The following is a 21262-nucleotide window of genomic DNA, read 5'->3' as shown; positions in this document are numbered from 1 at the left end:
ACGAGACATTGTAACACACTTTTCTATATACATATAATTCATGTCTGCATGTACATGTGCCCTGTCGTGCATAACACACAGAACATACTGACAAGCCTCACTACGATAATTATTGTTTATATATGATAAACATCAGCAACGGTGAAGGCTTAGGCCATACTATATTGATTTTATGTTTGAGGTCAGGGTCCTATTTCTTAATCTACCTACCAGGCAGGAACAATCAGATAAATGTTAAGGGAAAAAACATATTTCACTTAAGCCTAACAAAACAATGTTTGTTTTGTGTAAACTCGACCCCACCTAATAAAAACCGCCGATACTAGTATTATGTTATTGGTTTTTTTTTGTTTTTTTTTTGTTTTAAAATACAAATCATTCCTCCCACCATTTACTTAATATATTTAAACATAAACTGTCATTATTTTGACAGAGAATAAAGCTCCAAAACAAAAGCAATACAAGAGTGGCTTTTGCATGAAATAGTCCTTTTTCCAAGAAAATGATCGACACAAAATATCCATCCTATCCTACCTTATAATTTTGGTGATGTTACCCTAAACAAATATATATAGGCCTTTAATCAACCTCTTCGTGAAATAATGGTATACACAACAGACGCTCGGAAATGTAATCGTAAACCCCTCTAAACTGTACACTTACAGGCTCATAAACTACAATAGCTAATTGTCTTGTTTCCTTCATTCATTCGAATAGTTAATAATATATTTTTCATAATATTTTTGTACCTTATTTACGGATTAAAAATTGCCGTTGCATAATACTGATGAAGTTCATTGCTGTTGTTGTTGTTGTTGCTTGTTGCCAATGCTCCTGCTGTTGTTGCTACTGCTGCTTAAATTCGTGTAACTGTTTTACTGTTGTTGTTTGGTTTCTATTCTATTTGTCGTTGACATTGGCGGTGATGGTTTTGTTGCTGTTGTTGTTGATGTTGTTCCTGTTGTTGTTGTTGTTGTTGTTGTTTTTCTTTGTTGTTGCTGTTGCTGTTGTTGTTGCTGGTGTTGTTGTTGTTGGTGTTGTTAGTATTATGTAAACTTCACAAATACAGTTTCATGAGTTTGTTTTAAATTTATGGAATGGCTGTTTGGTTTGAAGACCAAAAACCTACCAGCCAGAATATGTTCAATAAGGTTTGGTCTTACAAAAGGAAATCGTCAGAGTGATATACCTGGCTTTCACAACTATCAGTTTCCCTTCATCAGAAAAATATTACCTGTTCTTTGATAAGATCATGTGTTCCACCCGACCGCTACGTACTCTGTGCATAAAGCCATTGATGTAATTTCTGTTCAAGGCGCATTTATTACGAACTAATTAGTCTGGGATAAGATTTCAGTGATGCCTCTTGAGTTTTTTTGTTTGTTTCATATTTAACATACTCGGCATTATAAAACTGCTGTAATTGTGGTTCGGGGTGGATTCCTTATGTACTAATGAGTCGTGAATAAACTTTCAGTGAAGCCTTACTCTGCAAAATACTTGTAATTGTGGTTCGGGATGGTTTCATTAGTACTAATTGGTCTAAGATCAGGTTTCACTAATACATTCCTGGATTTTTTTAAAACGTTTCTGTTCTTGAAAAGAAATGATGTAATTTTGCTTATGTAATTATTGTTCAATACGCATTAATTTCCTAATAATAAGCCAAAGACACGGGCATATAAACCATATATGCACGTGCAAAATACAAGTTTTCAATGATGCTTTCTTGGCTTTTTTATTATGATTCTATTCTTGAAGTGAATTGTGTTAATTGACTGTACTAAAGGCACGTACATACTTTCGCTTATATAATTGTTGTTCAAGACGCATTCATAACGTACCAATTCCAAATAGCCAAACACACGGACAAATTAACCATATATATACGGGCCAAATATAAGGTTTTAAATTATTCTTTTTCTGGCCGTTTTGTAACGTTTCTATTCTTGAAGTGGATGATTTTATTTTTTTATTCGATAGACCCCTACATAATTGAGCTTATTTCATTGTTGTTCAAGATGCATTCATTTCGTACTAATAAGCCAACGACACAGAGATATAAAACCACATACGTAATGAAACATGGTTAAAATGATTCTTTCTTGATTTTATTTTTACATTTCTCTTCTTAAAGTAAATGATGTTAAACTTCTATACTATAAAACCCTGCATAATTCAACTTATGTAATTGTAGTTCAAATTCATTTATGAAGCAATAATACGTCTGGGATAAGTTTCCAGTGATGCTTTTATATTTATTTAATAGAGCTATTGTTCTTGAAGTTAATTCTGGTAATCTGCATAAGTTCGCTTTTGGAAATTAAATTGCACGATGCATTAATCGTACTGATTAAACAATTTAGTTTTTCGGTGCATTCGTCAGAAACATTCTTCGTAAACTGAATGAAACAGAACAAAAATAAAAATTCGCCTTTACCTTTGTCCCACACAAAAAGCAAACACAACATATGTGATATTTATTAACGTACTAGATCTGAAACTTGCTGTGATATGTCAACCTATACAGCATATTTCATAGGTAGTAATTAAATACGTGTTAAGTGAAACAACAGTTAGTAGCATCAATTTTGGCATTTTACTTTGGAAAGAAACTCTAAGTACCGTTTTGGAAAGATGGAAAGGGGAGAGTAAGTTAGGAGAGGGTATTTCTTTCTTACTAGCTCTGAAATTTGCGATTTATGATATGGTGAAACAAATGTTGCGGTCAGCCTATGGGGCATGTTTACCCAGAGGGTAGGGTCGGGCTCATTTTCCCCAGTTGGAAATATTTGTCAAATAAACGGGGATGTTAGCAGGGTTATATAATTCGAAGCTTGCTATAATACCTTTGTGACTTGGAGTACCATAAGACAGACGAGACACAATAACACACGTTTCTATATACCTAGAATGCATGTACAAGCACCCAGTCATTCATAAAACACAAAACATACTGATAAGCCCCACTACGGTAATTATTGTTTATATATGATATACATCAGCCACGGTGAAAGATTAGGCCACACTATGTTGATTTTCTGTTTGAAGTCAGGGTCTGATTTCTAAGCCTACCTACCAGGCAGGAACAACCAGATAAATGTAAAGAGAACAAAACAAGCATATTACACTCAGACCTAACAAAAATAATTATTTGTTTCGGATAACCCGACTCTACCTAATAAACCCGCCGACTCTAGATTTTTTTTTCAAAATAAAAAGAAAAAAAATGTTCCTCCAGCAATAAACACATTAAGGTTTAAACATAAACTCTCATTATTTTTTTATAGAGAATAAAGCTCCAAAACAAAAGCAAAATATGAGTGGCATTTGCAAGAAATAGTGCTAATAGTAAGAAAATGACAAAGAATCCTACCTACCATAACTAATGATTTTGGGGATTAACAAACATTATTTAGGCCTTAAATCAACCTCTTCGAAAAATAATGGTTTACACAGCAGGCGCTCGGAAATGTAATCTTAAAAACAGTTTAAACTGTACACTTACAGGCTCCTAAACTACAATAGCTTATTGTGTTGTTTCCTTCATTATTTTGAACAGGAAATAATATATTTTTTCATTATATGTTTTGTAGGAATTCAGTATTCATATTTGAGTCCCGCAAAATATAGCTGAAACTTATATTCAGATTGTTGCAAATCGTCGTTTTGCTCAAACAAATCATTGCTGTTGTTGTAATTGTTGTTGTTGTTGTTGTTGTTGCTTTTGTTGCCGATGCCGCTGCTGTTGTTGTTTCTGCTGCTGCTCAAATTGGTTTTACAGTTGTACCTGTTGTTTTCATTCTTGTTTTGTTTCTGTTCTTGTTGTCGTTGTTGTTTCCGTATTGTTGCTGTTGTTGTTGTTGTTGTTTTTGTTGTGATGGTGTTTGTGGTGGTGGTTGTGGTGGTGGTGGTGGCGGTGTTTTTGTTGTTATTGTTGTTGCTGATGTTGTTTACGTAATAAGTATAATAATACAAACGTCATAAATGCAGTTTCATGAGTATTTTTTAAATTTCAATGTTGCTTTTGTTGTTGTTCTTGTTAATGTTGTTGCTGCTGTTGGTATTGTTGTTGTTGTTGTTTTTGTTGTTGTTTTCTGATGTAATTAGTAATAAACAAGCTTCATAAATGCAGTATAACGGGTGTTTTTTGATGTTTGAAATTGCTTTTTGTTTTGAAGACCAAAAACATAAAAGCCAGAATGATGACATTAAACATGTAATCAATTAGGTTCGGCCGTACAAGGGAGAATCTTCAGAGGTGATATACCTGGCTTTCACAGCTGTCAGTTTCCCTTCATCAGAAATATATTACCTGTTCTTTGAAAAGAGTATGTGTTCCACCCGACCAATACGTTCACTGTACATAAAGCCGTTGATGTGAGTTCTGTTCAAGGCGCATTAATTACGTACTAATTAGTCTGGGATAAGATTTCAGTGATGTCTCTTGAGTTTCTTTGTTCACATTTTAGATGCTCGGCATTTTAACACTGCTGTAATTGTGGTCCGAGATGGATTCATTATGTACTAATGGTCTAAGATAAGGTTTATGGGATACTTACCTGGATATATTAGAACGTTCCTGTTCTTGAAATGAATGTTGAAATTTCGCTTATGTAATTGAAGTTCAAAATACATTTATTACGATCTAATAAGCTAAAGACACGGATATATACACCATATATATTGGTGCCAAATACAAGGTTTAAGTGTTTCTTTCCTGGCCTTATTATAATGTTTCTATTGAAGTGAATAATGTTAATCCGCTATACTATAGACCCCTACATAATTGAGCTCATAAAAATGTTGTTCAAGATGCATTAATTTCGTACTAATTAGCCAAAGACACGGACATATAAACCATATATCTGGGTGCCAAATACAATATTTCAGTGATACTTTTGTGGCTTTTGATTGCGTTTCTATTCTTGAAGTGACACGTTGCTGAAACTATTTATAACGTTTCTTTTCTTGAATTGAATGATGCTTATCTTCTAAAGACCCCTACATAATTGAGTTCATATTATTGTAGTTCAAGAAGCATTCATTACGCACTAATAAGCCAAAGATGCGGACATATAAACCATATATGTGGGTGTCAAATACAGTATTTCAGTGATACTTTCGTGGCTTTCGATTGCGTTTCTATTCTTGAAGTGAAAAATGATAATCCACTAAACTATAAACCCTAACATAATTGAGCTGATGTAAATGAAGTTCAAGATGCCTTTATAACGTCGTACTAATTAGCTCACGGACACGGACATATCAACCATACCTGTATGTGCCAAACACAAGGTTAAGGTGATACTTTCCAAGCTTTTTTGGTTATGTTTATGTTCTTAAAGTGAATGATGTTAAAGTTCTATACTATAAACCCCTACATAATTTTTACTAATGTAATTGTAGTTCAAGTTCAGTAATGAAGCAATAAATACGTCTGGGATAAGTTGTTAAGGTGCTTTCTTAGCTGTTTATTTAAAAGAGTGCATGTGCTTAAGTTGATGCTGATAATCCGCCTCTGGAAAATTTCGCTTTGGGAATTTAAGTTGCACGATGCATTAATCGTTCGAATTAAACTGTTAATGTTTTAGCGCATTCGTCAGAATTGATCGACATTAAAAAACGTAAAATTAATGAAAAAGACCAAAAAATAAAATCCTCAATTATGAAATTTATTGTTATATGGACCAACACATTTTGCGGTCAACCTAAACAGCATATTTCATAGGTAGTAATTAAATTGGTTTTGAGTGGAATAATAACTAGTAGCATCAATGTTGGCAATTTATTTTGGAAAGAAATTCTTAAGTACCGTTTTGGAGAGATGGAAAGGGGAGAGTAGGTTAGGAGAAGGGATGTGGGCGAGATGGATTTGAGTTACTAGAAGGAAATGAGATATGGAGGTAATAAAGAGGTGAGAGGCAGGGGTGAGGGAACGGAGATTAAAGGGATGAGTAGAAGGGGGGGGGGTGATCAAGGCACACTCGAGAGGAAAGTGGTTAGAAAGAAAAAGCAATATTAAGTGGCGAGAGAAAGGGGAAAGTAATAGGGATAGGGGAGTGGGAAAGTTAAATGGGAGAAATTGAAAGGGGGGAGATGTGAAGTGGAGAGATGGAAAGAGGTTAGAAGGAAATGAGATTTGGAGGGACGAGATAAAAAAGGTGGAAAATATATGGATATGAAGGGGTGAAAGAAGGCGGGAAAGGATATTTAACGAGGCGAAAGAAAGGGAGAGAGAAAAAAAACGGTTTAGGCAAATTCAGAAGGAAAGGGGTTAGAAGGAAAAGGGGATATGGATGAGAGAAAGAGAAAAATGGAAAGGGAAGGGAAACGGAAGTGGGGAAAGGTTATTGAGATTGAAATGGCGCAAGATGGTAATGGGAGAGAAGGAAAGGGGAAACTTGGTTAAAAGAGAGAAAGAAGGCGAGGGGAAAGGTGTTAGTGGGAAATGGATTATGAAGGGACGATAATAAGAGGGCGAGAAATGCATGGGAAATGAAGTAAGGGGCGGGAAAAGGATTTAAATGGGAAAAGTAAAGAACGGAATATGAAGGGATGTTTTATAAGGGGTATGAAGAAGGAAGGGAAAAGATCGGAAGAGGCGAAAAGGAAAGGACGTGAATAAATAATGAAAGGAAAGGGGCAAGACTGTATTTAGTGATGAAGTAGGCTTGAGGAGGGTGATAAGAAGGGTAAGATATGGAAAGGGGAGAGGATGGTGCGAGAGGGAATGGTGATGAAAAGTGGGCGAGAGGAAATGTGTCAGAAGAAAATGATAGCGGAAGTGGTAAAAGGAAGTGAGAGAGAGGTAAAGGGTTTATAAAGGAGTGAGACAGAAAGGAGAGAGGAAGTTGGCGAGAGGAAATCGGTTAACAGAAACTTAAATAGAAAGGGGATATGAAAGGAAGGGGAAAGGGGATAGGAAGGGGTGGTAGGGAAAGGAGAGAAAAGGCGAAGGGGATAGGAAGGTGAGGTAGGGAAAGGAGAGATAGGGGGAAGGGGATAGGAAGGGGAGGTAGGGAAAGGAGAGAAAGGGGGAAGGGGATAGGAAGGGGAGGTGGGAAAGGAGAGATTGGGGAAGGGTATAGGAAGGGGAGGTAGGGAAAGGAGAGAAAGGGGGAAGGGGATTGGAAGGGGAGGTAGGGAAAGGAGAGAAAGGGGGAAGGGGATAGGAAGGGGAGGTAGGGGAAGGAGAGATAGGGGGAAGGGTATAGGAAGGGGAGGTAGGGAAAGGAGAGAAAGGGGGAAGGTGATAGGAAGGGGAGGTAGGGAAACGAGAGGAAGGGATAGGAAGGGGAGGTAGGGAAAGGAGAGATAGGGGGAAGATGATAGGAAGGGGAGGTAGGGAAAGGAGTGATAAGCGGAAGAGGGTATGAAGGGAGGTAGGGAAAGGAGAGAAAGGGGGAAGGGTATAGGAAGGGGAGGTAGGGAAAAAAGATCGGAAGGGACGAGAAAAAGGGGAAAGACAAAAAGAGGAATGAAAGTGGGGCGGATTAGATGAAAATATATGGCAGATATAAATGGGCGACAGGAAGGGAACGTTCTAAGAATTGATTTTTGTGGTATACTTCTATTATAAAACACTTTGATTATCGTTTTCTTCATTACCTTCCTATTTCTGCAGTACCGTGTTACTTGTGCAAATTATTTTAACGCGACATTTTTAAACACTCACAATTTATCAGCAGGAGAATTATCGCATTAAGTTCTTGAGAAACGAGCTGCGCAAGTGTCTATTAATCTAAAACGTTCGAGGTTATGATGTGATTAACGATATGAACAGGTTGATTGTGTTCCTCTCAAAGAGCTCTTCCACGCCTCTTCAAAATAATGTAGAAATTACGGGAATTTACGGAATATAAGGGAAATTAGGTTAAGAAAATACACTAATTAAGACAATGTGGGGAAAATCATGTTTCTATTCCTTCTGCTTTTGTTCGAAACTGGTCATACTTCTGAGAGTAAAGACGGACCCATCGAGAGAAAAAATACAACAAATAGCATTGTGTTTAATTTTAATATGATATCCTGTAATCATCAAATTAGTTAGGTCGATATTCCATCCCGACATTCATCTTTTAAATTAAATATCGAAAGTTTTATAACCGCAAATAATCGGTAAAAATAATTGAGAACATGGACCTTAAAGATATAACGGTATTCCGGGTAAAGAACAAATTAACAGTCTTTAATTAAAACATACACCTCTAGAATGAAAAAAAAACCGTAGTCACTGTTCAAATGATCTCAAACCTTATTTAAATGTTATTTAAATGGAAAATCATTCAAAATCAACTTCAAGAGTTGGGCTTGTTTACCCCCGTGCGCAGGCTAGACCTATCCGCGATCATTCGGAACACCTCGGTCATTTACCATTGAAAACAACCTCGAACCGGACGATTGACAGTGTCAGATTTGTTTACATTTACATTACACAGCAAGTAGATCGCGTAGTGATTTCATTATAACAGTTAAAATTAGGGACACCACTCTTGGGAATCTTAATTATTAATTCAACAATGCACTTCACTGGTAATCAATTTGACCTTGTTAATACAAAATACACAATTAAACAATACAATTAATTAATATTGTCATTTAAAATGAAACGAACTACTTCTACTGATATACCGGTATATATCATATGTTAAGTTTAGATGGAAAGTGGCCGAGGTGTTCCGATGTATCCGTTAATAAACCTAAAACTTTTACTAGATAGCGTGTACATGGAAAAAAGCCCCCCCCCCTCCCAACCTCTGTTAATTGATCTTTATCAAATTGCCTAATTGTCTCATCAGATCTCTGATCTAAGTATCCTGCTGTGCTGTTTGGGATGTTTTATGATAGAAATGGACCCTAAATGGCCCTGAGTCAATAAACGAATACATATGATATTGGCCCCTACGGTGACACCAGTGCAATTAGCAGGAGATGCACAGCAGGGGATTATCATGCCAAACTTCATAAACTAGGCACTGAAGGCTTAGTCACAACGAACCCACGATGCATTTATGCCACGACTAGATTGAACATTTTTGGCGAATCTTGGGTCATCCGGTTTCGTCTCAAAACAGTCGTATAACCTTGTGAGCATCATGGCATCGACTTAATTGATGTCGTGAGGCAAAATAGGACATGCACATTTCTTGTTCGATTAGTTTGTGTTCGACTATCCATTGCCAACTTTAGGGCTTATCAGGCTAACGGCGATCTCTATCGATTTCTCCTCTCAGTGCAATAGTAGTGGAGACATAACCTAGTTCAGCGATTATTACTCTAGTGGACGCATGGCTAGATTAAGGCAGATAAGAAATACAGAATTTATGGGGGGCAGTAAGTTGACATTTTAATTAAGCATACCTTTTTCTTTCTCCGTCATTGAAATATTTACGCTATGCTTTTCAATTGAGTTTGCTAGAGAGTGTTTATATTTGTGTTCACATTGTAATGCGCTGATCATATTATGGAATTGATTGCCATACAATAGTTTGTGCTTTAGACCCATATATGTATTGTTCGCGCGTTTCTGAAGTTGGGAGCAATAGTTTAATTAATGTAACAAAGCTCCCTTTAACCCTTTATGCAGTAGTTTGTTTAATTCAATGATTAAAACCAAAAGTCGCATATGCTTAAGGAACAGATAAAACATATAAATATTTTGGCGCTTTTTTAATTGTTTTTTTTTTGGCCACGTCGATATTCATAATAGGAAAAAAAATACATACATGTAAATAAAAGCTTGGCTAATATGTTTTATTTTTACCTATTTCGCATGCTTTGCTTTATCATTAAATTCAAATTTGTTCAAGAGATTATGCATCAAAATTAGTCAAATGTTTGCATCATCTATTGACTTTTTTGAAAGAGGCAGGACATCCTTTCAACCCGAGGGAACACGGCTCGATTTCCGAGGGTTGAGGAGATGCAATTTCTCCCTCAAGGAAGTCAATAGTTATGTTATCATACCGAACAATTCTAAGATTTATAAATCACAATACTTCAGGTTCAAATTTCTTGAAACTTCCAAACTTTAACAGGCTAAAGTAGCTTATTTCAATAAGCACAAATCAAAATTGTTTTGTTTTTTAATGATAAAATGGTTTATTGTTTTTATCATAAAGATAATTCCTATTATAAGTTTAAAGCCTATTACATAAGTAAATTTTAGGCAAAGTCTAGAAAAACAAAAAAGTGAGCTCAGTTTTAAAGCTGCACTCTCACAGATTGAACGTTTCGACAACTTTTTTTTTGTCTTGGAACCAGCCAATTTTTGAAAAAATCCATGGAAACAAGTGATATAAAATTGCTGACAAAAATTAGAACGCAGATTTTTATATTGAGTTCAAAAATTAATGTTTTATGCTTTTTTAGACTATCTGCGCATGCGCGCGGGTAGTCTTAAGACCGCAAACTCCAAAGAACTACTTCTATTCATGTCGTTTTAACCCATTTTTTTGTCTCAATGCGCTCTATGTTTAGCAGAATGACGTCATAATCATAAAAATAGATTAGTTGAATTGTGTTCCGAGTACGAGTTCTTGGTTGTTCGGCTATTTCCGCGCAGTATTTCTGTATCCCGGCGTTTTATTTTTAGCAGGATATAAGTATTTTAGATCGTTATATTTATCAGATTAGTGGGTCAAAATAATGGAGGCTCTGGTAGGAAGGTAACATTCTGATATTCACTCTGAGTTTACCCCAAGATGTTCCAGAAATTATTTCCGACCGCAAGTGTCCCATCGCCTGCAGGGTTTGTTATTATAACCTGTAGTGACACTGAAGCACGCTTATTTGTAATTGTATATATTTGGTATTACTTTAATGAGATAAGAAACAAAAATAATTGTCTGAAAGTCAAAATAGTTGTCTCAAATTCGCGTTGCTAATGCTTCAAATACTATGATTTGCCTGCTATACAATTACAAAATACTATTAATTCTATGATTTTTAGGCGTATATTTTTATTATAAGATGTTTTCATTTTTTGCGTAATAGCTTCGTTCCGGTGAAATCTTGCCATTGTTTTGGACATAAGGCTTTCAATTTGTTCCAACACACATGCCCTGATACGACAATGAGTCATGCATACGCTTGATGAAGCAAAGTAGTTCGGATTTTAAATACCTGTAAAACATCTAAAGTGTGCGAAGCCTTCATAACAGTAATTGTATTATTCCTACACAGATATTTACGTAACACATAAATAACATTAATTTATCAATTAAACTTGAAAAAGCACAATCATATTCCCATTCTTGAACAGACAATTTCCGATAATCTAAAAATAGTTTCTACATGTACATTAACTGACCACATGTTTGTCCTCACTGCGGGAAAACGACCATCTGATAAGCTCTGCATTTTGATAGGAATTATTTCTAAAGTTGCTCGTAAAAATAAAATCATTTTCCTCAAACATTTAAAACGTGTATGTTCATAAAACTTGCCTTAGGTATGATATCTAATCAAAGCATCGAAAAACCTTTAGAAGCGATTAAAAGGGGCATGCATTGTAATTTCAAATACATGTGGATGTGGGATACGTCGACTGAAGTGATAAGCTGTGCATTTTGAATGGAAGCTGGAGTTGTTTGTTAAGAAATTATTTTCATTAAACAAAACGTGTATGTTTATAAAAGGAAATGATATAATTATATGATGTATTTTATTTTCCTATTGTATGATATCCAATCAAAGCAGCGAACCCCCTTTAAAAACGATTGAAAGGGGCGTGCATTGTAACATTAAAAACATGCGGAAGGGGTATTACGACGATTGAAGTGCCATTTACATAAACAAAATGACACGAGACGCCCTTAATAGATAAAGATATGTTTGTTTCCTCGCCCAGTGTGGGCACAAGCGGTCTTGGCTCTCGACACATTTTTCACTTTTATCTATATGCCCTTCACCCATTCCCATAGTTCAAATAAAATTTGCAACTCTCACATATTTGCCCGCAGATGGTCTTTCAGCGCTTCGCGCTTTGATTCTTCAACGGTTTAAGCCATTAAACATTATTTTTCGAACGGAAATATGCAAATCTGCGATCTGATCTTTTGTCAGCAAATTTTATCATTAGTTTGCAGATATTAACGCAACAAAATGCTTTTTTCAAGACAAAAAATAATAAAAAAAGTTGTAAAAATGGTAAATATGTGAGAGTGCAGGTTTAATACGTTAAGAGACTTAAGAATTGTCGTAGAACCGAGGCATGATCTTTACGAAAATCAGAACAGCTCTTAGTCATGACAGTTATTTTATCAATACTCGTATACGTCTGCTTTTAATTCGAAAGCCACAATACTCCAATAATGGAAGTCAATCAATAAACCATCTTAACAGTTATCGTTTTACCTTAACGTGTATATATCTTCTAAAATCAGCTAAAAAAAATGCAATGAAAATTGTAATTCTCCCTGTATATTGTAAACTAAGAGTTAGGGCATACGGAACTGGGAGAAGATTTGGTTATTGGTTCCGGTACGGACTAAATTAGACAATATCAGTAAACCCCGTATTTTCACCGTACCGCCAATGACGATAGCGGGCAACAACAGCGCATCGGGTCAACGTGTGAAGGGAGACAACTCGAATTGTTTCCTGTTGTTGTCTTCTTTGAATTATAGGAGTTAAGTATAACTCTTATCGTTTCTGTGGAGAGTGACTCAAGAGTGAATTACATAAGCTGGCATGTGTATGCTCAATCGCACAACAAATAGTATAACTAAAAAACAAAAAATGCCAGGCAGATTCATAAGCAAAACAACAAAGTCTTTACTTAAATGGAATAACTTTATTTGACCAAAAAAAGAGAGATCAAAATGACACGAACTGAACAAAACAAAACAACACGTTCATTTCTCTAACCTCTGATGAGCATATCGAAATGTATGGTCTTGCTGGAAATCCTTATTTTGCCAACGGGCAAAAATAAAAAAGTTCCATTATGTAAACAAATAAATGAAAACGCATTTAAACTATATTTTGTTTAACTGCAGCGGAAGAAAACAATATACCATGGCCGCTCGTGTAAGATCTGTTCATCCTAATCCTCGCACATTGTTTTCAGCGGAAACTGAGAAACCCCGTTTCCGCACCCATTCGGAACTCTTCGGCTATTTTCCATCGGAAACAACCTCGGATGTATATGGACGGTTTACAATGTCAGAAATCTTTACATTTTAAATACGCTTCAAGTAGATCGCGTAGTAATTTCAATTGAGCAGTTAAACTTATGACTTTTCTCTTGTAAATCTTAATTTTTTTAAGTAATAGTTCACTTCCTTGGCTATCACTTAAAACTTTTGATACACAACATAAATGTTGAAACACTACTATTATAAAAAAATACGAACCTCTTTTAGTCATATACCGGAATACTTCCGAGGTCATTTTCGATGGGAAAAGGCCGAGGAGTTCCGAATGTTCCGCACTCTATTTTACACTCTCGGCAATGAAACATACTTTTAGGGCGTTTCTATTGATACCAAACTAGTTTCAGTTTTAGTTTAAAGGGTTCGGCGGTTTGGAAACCTCATTCGAAAGTTTTGCTTGAAGTTACAAACGATTCGTTTTCTTTACATTTCAACAATATGGTTAAGCCTAAAAGCATGTAAACAGTATTTCTGAATGTCTTCAAAACAATGATACCGCAGAAGGTCGTTTGTCGGTTTAAACTAAATGGTGTTTCAACACGCGTGTTTGATCACTGTCCGCCATGTTTGTTTTTTTCAAAGTGAACTAGTTTTCGGATGGAAGAAACCGACAAAATTCCCTCCGGAGGAGGTACCGATAGGTTTATCAAAACCAGTTTCGTTTTTCGGTAAACAAAATATAAAACCAGTTTTCATTTTTAATTATTGAAAACTGTTACAACAAATGCACAGTTCTTGAAACCGATATAAAACTAAAACTATTTTATTACCAACGAAAACGCCATAAATCTCTTCTTCGACGCACATTAATTGAATGAACAAAAATTTAATCTGACTTATATTACAGTATGCACCACAAATGATTAATAAAATTTAAATAATTATATTCAGAATTTGAATTAGAATAATATATGTATACTACTAAATGTGTCTCCAACTATATATCTGCGTTCTAGATAAAATAATCTGGTTAGTAAAACATGCGCATTGACGTATTTTATTCGTTTTGAATCTTAAACAGTGCAGCGATCTTCATTTTATAAGCGTCTATAAGCAATTTGCCTTTAATTGCCGATGAGAAAATGAATAAACTACGATCAGTACACCTGTCATGACGCAGACTTAGATCGACAGTTTGTTTGCAGAATGGCTGACTGGTGTAAGATTATTTATCCTGTCACTTGCATACAAATCGGTACATACCGTGTAACATTTTAGTTTATTAGGATAGTATACCACGTGATGTTTATCTACTGTCAGTTGGTCATGTGACCGCAAAAACGAACTTTTTTCTATTCTGAAATGTCAGAGGAAAAACACAAATAATGTTTCAGTATCTTATCAATAGTCCGCCATCAACCGACCTTAACATTCGCCCATAAATTTCCATCCCTCTGCATAATAATGACACTGGCCAGAATATATAAGTGCACCTATCCCGACCGCAAATGCTGAAACTGTGCAACATTCAACGATAGGTAATCCCATTTCTGTGGTGAATGACAAAATCTCACTTACAACAGAAATGAATTATCTCTTTGCCGGTGTAGTTCAGGAGATCCAATTCTCCCACCTCAGATAAGTAGATCCATTAATTTAGCCATGCTAGAAATTCTTATCTTGCCCACGGGCGAAGATAAAATGCCCGTATGGAACTTCTTTTAATGGTCACCACATTGTAATTACCTCACTTGTTGAAGACAGTCGTCTGTAGCGCATCATGGAAACCTTGTTTGGTGGCAATATTTAGAACGCGAGTTAATTATTTCTCGCTTCAAATGTCACCTGAAAACAGTTTTCACGCACATTTCAAGAAATAATGCTTCACTCTTCTTAGAACTATTTAAAGACCGATCATACCATTTACATACTCTGAATCACTGCGCGAATATCCATGACAACCACGAATTAATGCATATCCGTACGCAATTATTTTCACTAAGCACAAAAGAGTTCCAGCAAAAAAATACATTTTTAATTAATTTTGTTTAACTAAGGTGGGAGAAAAAGCATCTACCATAGCCGCTCGTGTAAGATAGGTTCATCCCGACCCTCGCGCAGGGTGTTTTGCGGAAACTCGGTAAACCTCGTTTCCGCAAAATACCCTACGCTCGGGTCGGAATGAACCTATCTTACACTCTCGGCCATGGAAGGTACTATATTCTTTATCCTTTGATATCAGTCTGAATTAAATCCACGTAACATGTAAATACTCGTGATTCTGAACCATGACCTGTGTTTGTGCCGTGGATGGAGAAAGTTTATCTGGCTCGGCTACGGAATTTATCGCCTTGCCAAATAAACTTCCTCCATCCATGACACTACCATTCTCTATTTATACTCGCACTCAGGCCTTGACCATTCGGTGGATGCTCCGATAAAATTGTCAATTAAATCAGGTGAAAACGATAGATATAAACAGTGGCTGGCATATTCAGTTTTCATTGGTTATGCGACTGTGTCGCATCAAACCATTTATCTTTGAATGTACATTATAACTTTCAACCTTAACCATTAGTTAATGTCCATTTAAAGAAAATCGCTCATGTTTTAATAAAATGCTCCTTTTTTTGTCACGATATAAAGTGTGGCAAATCATTAGGAATGTAAAAACTAAGATACATGCGGCTGAAACCCTTCAACAAATATTGATATATGCTCAAATATTGTCTTTGAGGTCCGCGATTTTGAAAAGCATTAGTAATGTTTTTTCAACAAAATATTTAAAGATTAAGTTATCCATGTTTATTGTTAATGAGTCAGTGTGGGCGTGTGGTTTTGTTGTCATTTTTCTATTTTTCCTTGACTGTACCGGCATTGCTTCGCTCCCCACTAAAACCAGAATATATCTGTTTTTATACAAAGTATACTTTTTCTGTACTTTCGGTATTTCAAGAGTACAACAATTATAATATAAGTGTTTTCAGATGCATAACCGCGGAAAACAATTAATGCCAAAACACGAGCGAGTACCTTTAAGACTACTCCGGAGAAAATGATCAGTACAACAGTGACTTCAGTTTATTACATTTTGGAAAATGACATTGGTGAAGTAATAAGTAGTGAACGTTTCCTTAAATAGTCCTAACGCATGTTTATCAGACACGGTTTGAAAATGATCACATTACCTTTTAGTGTAGTGTTATTAATTACTGGTTTTGCCGGTTTTATCGTTTAATGATATGTATATTATGTGGCAAGTATTGTTTTACCATTGACGTGTAGTGGTTATAAAAACGGCTTCAAAAGCGTAGTAAATATAATGCAGGGATACAAAATTTATAACATTGCGTTTTTTAGGTAATATAAAACCACTAGATCAAGTAATGTTTCGTCATGACTGCATAGTTTGTTTTTATGGTTAGCGTCAACACTAAGTACGTAAACCTATTTAGCTGTCTTGAAAAAAAAAGAACTCCCGAGAAAAAAATACTTAATGAGTGACATCCTATGTAGAATATAGACACCAACGCCTCTGATGACCATTCCGGACCATCCTCAATTGTTAGAAAGATTTCTACTGCAAAATGAGATCAAATAAAACTTTATTTAAGTGTGTTGATCATGGGAATCACACAGAATGCCTTTTTTTCTGATATCAAATGCCAATAATACTCATACATTCCTGTGCTTGTGTTCTGTAGTCGGACCTTTAGTAAAAGGAAATTAAAAATAATCGGCAAGATCGTTGATCATATAAAATGTGTTGTGTGTTTTTTTTCGATCGGGACGCCCAAAATATATCCGTCCACGGACGCTAAACATATACACGATATATTATGGCCTGATTGTGTCATTGAAATGATTTTCCATTATTTGAAACATTAGCATTGTTGTTAAATATATAGTACATGATGTGTAAATGCGTCCATTGGAATATGACTGACAAGGTCACCGGTATTCAAATACTTACGTTTGCACTTAGTCACTCCCCATTTCATATACTTTGTGAGCTGTCAATGCAAATCATTGATAACTGTCAAAGTTTAGAAATAAACAATTAATCAAACTGTCATCGCATTGCATTTGTCAATCGGTACATTAAAAAGCGAAAATATGTATTGCATTAAACAAACAAACCAAACAAAAGCGTTTACCTTAAACGTACTCGCTCATGTTTTGTAAACTGCAAGAATTCTGTATGACGAAATAAAGTGTGGCAAATCTTTAAGAGTTTTAATCGTAAGATACCAAAAGCGGCTACCCTGTGGGGGAACCATGGTCTAGTGGTAACACACTTGACAATCAGTCCAGTGGTCGCGGGTTCGATTCCCCGTCGCATCACTAAAAATACTAATCGTCTTCCGGGAGTGACGTGAAATTGGGGTGCCGCGTGACAGTGCAGTTACATTTTGTCTGTGCACTATGCTCCAAAAACCTAAAATGACTAACAATTTTAACGGAGCAGTCGCCGAATGGGCAAGCCCGAGTGCGAGTATAAATTAGCTTACACGCATCCGTCTCCGTGGCCAAGTGGTCAAGGCGTCCGCCTACGGAGCGGCAGTTCGTGGGTTCGATCTCGGGCCGCGTCATACCAAAATACGTTAAAAGTTGGTACAAGTAGTACTGGTTCAACACAGGAAAGTTGTATCCCGTGTATCGGTGCTTTACACCGAGCACGTTAAAGAGCTAGGGTATCGCACCAGGATCTCTTGTATCTCACTCTGTTTCTTCGTGTCTTTCAATGTCTTGATTTGACTGCGAATTGCTGTTACTTCTATCTCATGTCACTTATGGCATTTGAACACAGTTTAAGTCGTGATGGCGTCACGGCGGGGTCAAGCCATAATGCAGTAAATGGGCGCGGGCAGACCTTGATAAACTCAAATAAACAGACAAACACCTGGAACCCTCCAACAAATCTTGATATTTGCTCCAGACTCCTCTTTGAAAACCACAAGTTTCATTTGCGTTGACAACGCTTATCACTTCTTATTTACAGCTTTGTTGTTGCGTAATTGGTTGACTGACATTATGATGTCATAAATGTATTCTTAAGAGGTCATAATATTGCCTAATGTTGTTAAAGTCCCGTTGGCCTTTCGATCATGGCGCCGGTTTTCTCGTGTTTTTTCTTGACATGAGCTATTTACCTGTAAAGGCGCATACACGGCTTTTGTTCATTTGCTTATATTTTGGTATACGAAAAGCGCAGCGGATCTGAAATAGGCTTCTTGAAAGTCTTTTTAGTACCAAACTAGTTACCGACTAGCAAAAAGATGCATTGTTTCAATCACATTCTAGTTTAAACTTATTTATTTTACGACGATTGTGAAACAAGTAATTACAACATTGTATTAATCACGCTCGTTGGCACGATTTTACGCGAGAGTGTGGTCTTGTGTTGTGGGGGAAACCGGAGTACCCGGAGGAAACCGACTTGTCCGGCTTGGTGACCACAAACCGGACAAGTGGATTTCCTCCGGGTACTCCGGTGAAGCATATTCTAACAAGCTATAACAGAATTCAAAACAATAACAATACACATTCAAATGTTGACAACTTCAATTTCAATGTTGGCCTTTTGTAAATTATAGATTTGTAGGTTGTAATTGTAGATTGTATTTCAAAATTGCATAAAGCTCATCTGTCTGACATGGTCATGTGGATAAGGCGGACATAGAGGACATCCCTTTGAGCATTGCTGTCGACGAAACATTTTTTTCTGTTTTTCCTTATTATGCTTATACAGTTAATTTGATATATCAACTTATCACCTCGGTATATATTTGTTTTTATATATTTTATTTAATGGATAAAGCCATTGTCGGATGGCCGACATTAGGTTTTTCATTATATCAGTGACATTAATTAGGGTTTGACCAATACATTTATACTCCATCGAGAGTTTAACCTAGACCAGACGGCTTTTTACGATCGTAATGATCTTTTTATGAAGACCCGAGCTTTATAAAAAAAATGACAATTCGATTAAAATGATAAAAATATGTTTATTGAATGGGCCCGACTGACACGTCTTCTTATGATAATAATGATGTTTATATGAATATCCTGAGCTTAATAGAAAAATTCTCGAATGATTTATACGATAAAAATATGTTGATTGAATGTGCCCAATTATTCAGTTAACTTGTTTTTTAAAGTTAACAACCTTGTTAACGTCATCATTGTTAACTTTCAAATATTTTATGCTCTGGAAGTTTAAAAGTTATCAATGTGATATGCTGTAATTCTAACATGATTTGAGATAGCTATTTGTTTCATCTGTACTTCTTTTTATTTAGATATATGAGCACATTATCAAACATTTTACGTTTTAAAGTTAAGAACGATCTCATTGTTAACTTAAACCAAGTTCTGAACAATCGACCCAATTTCACTTTGCTAAACCCACGGTGGAGAACCCACGTGACTTATTTGGTAAAGTGCACGGCAACAAATGTCAACAAGTCTCGATTCAGGTAAGGTTTTTAAAGATAACTTTCTTAATATTTGGATATTTTTTGTGAAATAAAGACCATAAACCCCACAATTAAGAGCTCTATCCACGGTAATAAAGAACTTTCTCTAATATCCCAAAGTTTTCCTGAAAATCTTGACCAACTGATTTCTCAGAGTTGAAATCTAAGGCAAAGTACACGGCTTTTGACAAATCTATCGCTTTACTTCATGTTAGCCGTAAATAATCCATACACACATCTTATTTTAAGCAAATTTTATGTATTTTAAAGTTTTCAGCGTGTATTGTTGAACTTCTTATAGTTATTTCAAAGGCGAAAATGAACTAAAACCAAATTGATAAAGTACACGGACATTTTAGGATGATGTGCCAGTCTTTCATCTATGACAATAAAGAGTATCGCGTGGTGCCAGTCTTCATCTTAGATCATTAAATGTATCGTATTATGCCAGTCTTTCATCTGTGACAATAAAGAGTATCGCGTTGTGCCAGTCTTCATCTTAGAGCATTAAGTGTATCGTATTATGTCAGTCTTTCATCTATGACAATAAAGAGTATCGCGTGGTGCCAGTCTTCATCTTAGATCATTAAGTGTATCGTATTATGTCAGTCTTTCATCTGTGACATTAAAGAGTACCGCGTGGTGCCAGTCTTCATCTTAGATCATTAAGTGTATCGTATTATGCCAGTCTTTCGTCTGTGAGAATAAAGAGTATCGCGTGGTGCCAGTCTTCATCTTAGATCATTAAGTGTATCGTATTATGTCAGTCTTTCATCTGTGACAATAAAGAGTATCGCGTGGTGCCAGTCTTCATCTTAGAGCATTAAGTGTATCGTATTATGCCAGTCTTTCATCTATGACAATAAAGAGTATCGCGTGGTGCCAGTCTTCATTTTAGATCATTAAGTGTATCGTATTATGTCAGTCTTTCATCTGTGACAATAAAGAGTACCGCGTGGTGCCAGTCTTCATCCTAGATCATTAAGTGTATCGTATTATGCCAGTCTTTCGTCTGTGACAATAATGAGTATCGCGTGATGCCAGTCTTCATCTTAGATCATTAAGTGTATCGTATTATGCCAGTCTTTCGTCTGTGACAATAAAGAGTATCGCGTTGTGCCAGTCTTTCATCTATGAGAATAAAGAGTATCGTATTATGCCAGTCTTTCGTCTATGAGAATAAAGAGTATCGCGTGGTGCCAGTCTTTTATCTATGATAATAAAGAGTATCGCAGTATGACATTATTTCATCTTTGTGTTACCACTTATCTATAAATGTGTTTATACAGCTGGTTATCTACTTTTGATTTGCGAATTTCACTTAGTAAGTGGTAAATCGAATCGCATTACGTTAACCAGTTAGTATGTTACTTATTTAGTGAAATTCGCAAACCGTAACTAGTTAACCTGTTCATGTTATACAGCTAAAAAAGGTAATAGATGGGAGTTCTAGGCATCAAGGCGTTCTATGTGTATCTAACCAAAACGTGAACGCCTATATTAAGTAGATAGCTAGATAATTATCACGAACATTAAGTGGTTAACAAGACACAGTTCACGAACGTTAACAGGTTATCTAACGAACGGCAGTTATATTCCACCGTACCATGATAATACAGTGTACTACATTTTGTCATTCTTTCAGTTACGATGCGATACGATACGATAAGTTTATTGCGT

This window comes from Mya arenaria, chromosome 6 (assembly GCF_026914265.1).
Source record: "Mya arenaria isolate MELC-2E11 chromosome 6, ASM2691426v1".
NCBI lineage: Eukaryota > Metazoa > Mollusca > Bivalvia > Myida > Myidae > Mya > Mya arenaria.
The sequence above is the reverse complement of the archived record's forward strand: the minus strand, read 5'-3'. Positions refer to the sequence as shown.